The following is a 6,928-nucleotide window of genomic DNA, read 5'->3' as shown; positions in this document are numbered from 1 at the left end:
CGAGGCGGTGCCCGATGCAGTTCCCGAGGCGGTGCCCGATGCAGTTCCCGAGGCGGTGCCCGATGCAGTTCCCGAGGCGGTGCCCGATGCTGTTCCCGAGGCGGTGCCCGATGCAGTCTCCGAGGCGGTGCCCGATGCAGTTCCCGAGGCGGTGCCCGATGCTGTTCCCGAGGCGGTGCTCGATGCTGTTCGAGAGGCCGAGGCAATGCCCGATGCTGTTCCCGATGTGGTGCCCGCTGCGGTTCTGGAGGCCGAGACGGTACCCGCTGCTGTTCCGGAGGCCGAGGCGGTGGCCGAGGCCGTTCCCGATGCGGTTCCCGTTGCTGTTCTGGAGGCCGAGGCGGTACCCGCTGCTGTTCCGGAGGCCGAGGCGGTGACCGAAGCCGTTCCCGATGCGGTTCCCGTTGCTGTTCCGGAGGCCGGGGCGGTGGCCGAGGTCGTTCCCGATGCGGTGCCCGCTGCTGCTCCGGAGGCCGATGTTGTTCCCGAGGCGGTGGCCGATGCAGTTCCCGAGGCGGTGCCCGATGCAGTTCCCGAGGCGGTGCCCGATGCAGTTCCCGAGGCGGTGCCCGATGCAGTTCCCGAGGCGGTGCCCGATGCAGTTCCCGAGGCGGTGCCCGATGTTGTTCCCGAGGCGGTGCCCGATGTTGTTCCCGAGGCGGTGCTCGATGCAGTTCCCGAGGCGGTGCCCGATGCAGTTTCCGAGGCGGTGCCCGATGCTGTTCCCGAGGCGGTGCCCGATGCTGTTCCCGAGGCGGTGCCCGATGCAGTTCCCGAGGCGGTGCCCGATGCAGTTCCCGAGGCGGTGCCCGATGCAGTTCCCGAGGCGGTGCCCGAGGCTGTTCCCGAGGCGGTGCCCGATGCTGTTCCCGAGGCGGTGCCCGATACAGTTCCCGAGGCGGTGCCCGAGGCTGTTACAGAGGCGGTGCCCGATACAGTTCCCGAGGCGGTGACCACAAGGCCGTGGTGGTCTTCTACTCCGCCCTGGGGGACTCTGGCGGTGACCACGAGGACGTGGTGGTCGTCCGCTCCACCCTGGGGGACTCGGGCGGTGACCACGAGGACGTGGTGGTCGCCCGCTCCGCTCTGGGGGACTCCGGCGGTGACCATGAGGACGTGGTGGTCTTCTGCTCCGCCCTGGTGGACTCCGGCCTCGACCACAAAGACGTGGTGGTCTTCCGCTCCGCCCTGGAGGGCTTTGACTTTGACCACAAGGCCGTGGTGGTCTTCCGCTCCGCCCTGGTGGACTCCGGCCTCGACCACAAAGATGTGGTGGTCATCTGCTCCGTCCTGGTGGACGCCTCAACATGCCCTTCATGGACTTATGTTTTGTGTTTTTTGAGTTCTGTTTCTGTCTGTTCCTTTTAGTTTAGTCTGGCCCTCCTTCCCTCCCCCTGAGCCTCCACCTGTCCGCCTCCCTCCTGGACTCCTTGTTTTGTGTTGCACCTTTCCATTCCTCCTGGTTGCTCCTGTCCCTGTTTTCTGTCCCTCCGTCCCTCCCCCTGGTCCGCCGCCGTTCCACCTCCCTCCTGCCTCTTTTTCTGTTGGGGTTTTCCTGGGTTTAGGTGGAGCATCTGGTAGCTGCTCCGTAGGGAGGGGGTAATGTCACGCTGCCAGTCTTTGTTTTCCTGGGTGTTCCCTAGTGAGCTCACTTCCCCTTAGGCACTTCACCATAGGCACTTTAATTCCGCTAGTCTGGTTGTGTCTTCACAGTAATTGCACTCCAATTAGAATCGCACAGGTGTTGACAATACTCTGTCATTAGTTTCCCTTTATAGAGCTGTCTTTCTCTGTTGTCATCATGGAGTCCTTACCCTATGTGTCTCATGCTCTCGTTCCCCCGAGACTTCCTCTACCTTCTCATTCTTCCGAGTTCCCCGTTTCATCCGGTTCCCTCTTTTGGTTACGTTTGTCTCTCATGACTGTTTATTTTTGTAGTTACCCCTCTGTTTAAATAAAAACCCTTACCTGCATTTGGATCTACCCTCTCTTTGTGTTTTCCCAAACCCAACCGTGACAGTTTCTCCATTGCAAAAACATATTAGTTCATTAGTCAGAGAGATCTTTCATGTTGGCAAGTTTTGCAACAAAGCAACATTCTCTCAATGTTGCAGATGTGGGCTTGTTTTAGCTTCTTTTCACCAGAAGCACTCACTAATTATTAGTGCTCTCAGAAGCTCTAAACTTACAATCCTGAGCATTGAAGCTCTAACATAAGTTTCAGTGCCTAGAACTTCTAAGACAATATAATCTTTCTGCATTGCAAGAAAACATTTTATTCATAAGACAAAAGCATCTTACATGTTGGCAAATTTTGCACTTATAATTGAATGAAGCAGCTTTCTCTCACTGTTTTCACTTCATCTCAACAGAAGCACCATTTCAGCATTAGTGTTCTTAGAAAGCTGTAAACTGACAAACCTGAGCATTTAAGGTCAGTTTCAGAAATAAGAAATAAGTTTCAGTGCCTAAGAACTTCTAAGACATTATACATTATATAAGACTTTCTTTCTTTCTGCATTGCAATAAACATTTTAATTCATAACACAGAAGCGTCTTTCATGTTGGCAAGTTTTGCACTTAACATTGAATTGTCTGCTGGTAAACAGTAATACTATGTTTGTGAAACTAACCAAATGAAGAAAATTCCACATATGCTTAAGTCATTCTCAGTTGGAGAAAGTTAATGTAATGATAAGACTAAAACTAACCCACATGAAAGAAGTTTGAAACTTGAAATTATTATTATTATTATTATTATTATTATTATTTTTTTTTTTGCATTTCAGAAAGACAGACTTTAATGAGTTTTAAGTTTTAAGTTCATGAAGTTAGGTTAGAACTTCTAAATACAAAGCCGCTTAGTTTAGTGCTTCTGGTAACAATAAAACTATGATAGAGCAACTCAGAAAATGAAGAGAATGCAAGCCTTTACATGCTGAAACCCTCATTTCTATGTTTGGGAAAGATGATTCATGAAATGTTAAGACTAAAGCTTGCCCACATGAAAGAAGTGCCCACTATGCCCACTATGAAATGTTAAGATTAAAGCTTGCCAGCCTAACATATGTTTCAAACGTGAAATGAAATGTTTTTTGCATTGTTGATGATCATGAACAATGTTAGAGCTTCTAATCCCTAAGAATCCTTCATTCTCTGTTAGAGAAAGTTGGTTTATGCAATGACTAAATCTTGTCCACATGAAGGATGTCTGTCCCATATGAAAAGAAAAGTTATTTGCAATGAAGAAAGACACATTTTAATGTGTGAGGAGTTTTATGCTCATGAGTTAGGGTTAGGGTATGGTGTTCTGTTTCTGTAAAAGTTCCTGAGTCCACTTTTATCCACTCTTATTGTCTGTACATATTCCTTCTCTGTCAATAATGTGACAGAGAAGGAACCAACCATACCAGCACAGAGTTCGGCCTGTCTGTAAATGTCTAAATTTCTGTTAAGTTGTCAATGGAGAACATTCAGTGTATGTTTAAAGGCTACATTTATTCCTTTCCAGTAAATGATTGCAGTTTGGAGCTTCTCTGTTTCTAGAATCAGAGGCTTGTTTACATCGTGGAACTCATTTGAACCAGTGTTGAGTACTCGAGACTCGGACTCGGTCTTGGACTCGGTCTCGAGACCGTATTTTAATGGTCTCGGTCTTGTCATGGACTCGTGTGCATTTTGACTCGGTATTGACTCGGACTCGAACATATTAGGAATCGGACTTATGCCCGAGTCCACTCGAGTCCCAATCAAAATATTTCATGATTATTACTGTATGTTAATGTTTATTTAAATTGATGTATGATTGATACATCCAATGACTGGTGATTTTCCTTTGACGTGAGACGTTAGGCCAGCGACACAATGGATGTGTGGCGCAAGCGTCTCAGCTGCGTGGCGTGTCTGTTTTTAATTCGGCTCCCATGTTAACAGGTTAGACTGCCTGCGTGAGACGCGCGTAAAACCCGTGCATGCTAGAAATAGAACCGACGCCTATTTTTCACGCGACACGCGTGCATGTTGGAAGCGTTTCCAGGCAAAATATACTAGGAAAATATGTTTATATGTCATTTTGTACACAAATACATATTAATTCATGATTTTTTGATATTTGAAAGTCTATAGGTTGGCATAAATTCAGATATAAATGTAATTTAAAAAATAAATTAATAATGATCGATTTTCAAACATTGCACCTGTCAAACATACTCTATTTTGCCGTCAATACTGTTGACGGTTTCCTATCAGTAGGTGTGTAAAAAAAAAATAAAATAAAAAAAATAAAAAAAAATACTTGTTATTGTTGTCATGAAGACAAGAGCCTGGTTTTTCGGCAGCATCCCTTTATGTCACCTACAGCAGCGTGCCAGCGCCGAGTCGTCAGGCACGCTTCTGGTGTGTAAAGACACAGAAAACGCGAAGCAGCCACCACGCTTCTGGCACGCAGCAGAGACGCCACGCAGCCAGTGTGTTACCGGCCTAAGTTACCCTCCTGCCATCCGCCTGTAGTGATCCCGCTTTCCAGAAAGCCACATTGCTACATTATTTCTCTCAACTGTGTTATTTTTACAAAGTAGGACAAAATGGTCACAGAAAAAAACTAATATTGTTTAATTAAATTATATAATGAATACAGACACAGACTGACTGTCTCAACACTTCTTTCCCTGGCACATACACACTTTTGGATGAAATTTTTTTTTTTTGTGTATGCCGTCCGTAACTAAAAAAAACTTTGAGTAGTGTGTATTTTAGCCTACATTAAAACGCACCATGCAGGGATATTAGCATTAGATTATCCGTTGCTGTCACAGAAAGTGTTGAAATGGTAACTTTTGTCAGTCCCCACTTCCTCTGCACCAGTAGAGTGTTTTTAGTCGGGGTGGATTGATCATGAGACCACATCGTGCTTGGTTGGGTAGCAGGATGGTCTCCTCACTTATTTTTTAAAAAAAAAGTAATTATGCCCATCTGTAATCTTCACAACATCTAAAGTGCACATAATCCAAGACATTGTAAGGATATTAGCAGTCATTAGTTAAGCTTCAAGGTTAAAAGTTATGTAAAAGCTGTTACAGTTGAACATTTACAGGTATAGTGGTACAGTAATGTTACTTGTACTAGAAGTGTTATGTAGAATTACAATATAGAGTTGTACAGTAATGTTATGTGTACTAGAAAGGTTATATGGATATGTATAGTGGTACAACGATGTTATGTGAAAATGAGCACTTAATATTGACAAGTAACACTTCATAATACTAATAAAATTACCTTTACACCACATACTATGTGGCCCTTTTAACCTTTCCACCAAACATTTGACATACTCTTGAAGATTTCTTTAGGTCTTGTCTCAGACCCAATCTCTCTGGTCTCGGTCTTGACTCGGACTCGACCCTTTCTGAACTCGGTCTTGACTCGGACTCGACCCTTTCTGAACTCGGTCTTGACTCGGACTCGACCCTTTCTGAACTCGGTCTTGACTCGGACTCGACCCTTTCTGAACTCGGTCTTGACTCGGACTCGACCCTCTCTGGACTCGATCTGGACTCGGACTCGAATGAGCTGGTCTCGACTACAACACTGATTTGAACTGTCCAAAACACATAGTTAGAACATTGTCTTTAAAACGTTACTAATGCATTATTCACTCTCCAAACAACTGCCTTACCTCTGGCAATGTTCAGAACTAGACTGAACTATCATCCATGCATTCATTTAAACAGCTGAATTTAGATTTTACTGAGAAAAAATGATTTGTCTAATAAGTACAACATGCATGTTTTTTGTTTCAGCCATTGCTGTTGCATCTGGAGACTGAGGAAATTTCATGGTGGTCCCAGGCTGAACCTTAAGACTCAGTTTTGAGAAAGATGAAGTACAGGAACCACATGTGGAAGAGGCTCTGTCCTTCCTGGACTTGTAGTGGTCTATTCAACGGTCTGTCAGTTGTCAGACATTTACTAGAATTTGTTTGTGCTAGTTAAAATAATCATTAAAGATTAAGATATTGGGACCAATGCAATCCAATGGATACTCATACCCACTTGGGCTCAGATGATGTCAACTGAATGTTAATGTATTTGTATTTCCTTGCCATCTACAATTATTTAGTTTAGATTTTATTTTTAGGTGTCCTCGTTACAGCATAATTTTTCATTCAGCCTTTATCCTAACCCTAAACATTTAGTAAATACATGTAGCTAATTAATATTACCAGAGACAATTTATAATAGACATATCACTACCTCAATCCTTAATACAACTAAATAAGGAAAACCCATAACTGCAAAGATGGCGTCTATCGTCTGGTTTCACTGACATATGCACACAGTTGAGGAACCCTTGCATATGCGTAGTAAAAGTATAACCTGTGGGGAAAAAGGCGTTTTAAACCTTATTTTTGGGCAAAGTCATCAACATTTTTCAGCGATTTTTATTATATTTTACTGCTGTTTCTATACATGTAGTTTTTATGTCCCATAAAATCGGACCGAGTGGCACGACTTGCCTAAAAGGACTTTGATTTTACTCAGTACTAAAATTTATTTTCTACATGTATTGTAGGGGTATTGAAATGGTCAGGGGTAGGATTAAGGTTTGGCTTAGGGTTACTTGCATGTAATTATGCATAATTAAATAGTTTTTATACTATTAAGTGCATGTAACATGTAAAATGGACACCTTAAAGTGTTACCAAATAATTTTATTAATTACAACTGAGAAACAATGTTAAAATGTTTTTTTATATATATATATATATATATATATATATATATATATATATATATATATATATATATATATATATATATATATATATATATATATAATGATTTTAATATAATAATAATAATAATAATAATTTATTATCAGGTATAAATGCTAAATGTGGATCAAAAGAGTTGGTATATTTGAATGGTAG

This window comes from Carassius gibelio, chromosome B22, assembly GCF_023724105.1.
Source record: "Carassius gibelio isolate Cgi1373 ecotype wild population from Czech Republic chromosome B22, carGib1.2-hapl.c, whole genome shotgun sequence".
NCBI lineage: Eukaryota > Metazoa > Chordata > Actinopteri > Cypriniformes > Cyprinidae > Carassius > Carassius gibelio.
Note: the sequence above shows the minus strand (reverse complement) of the source record.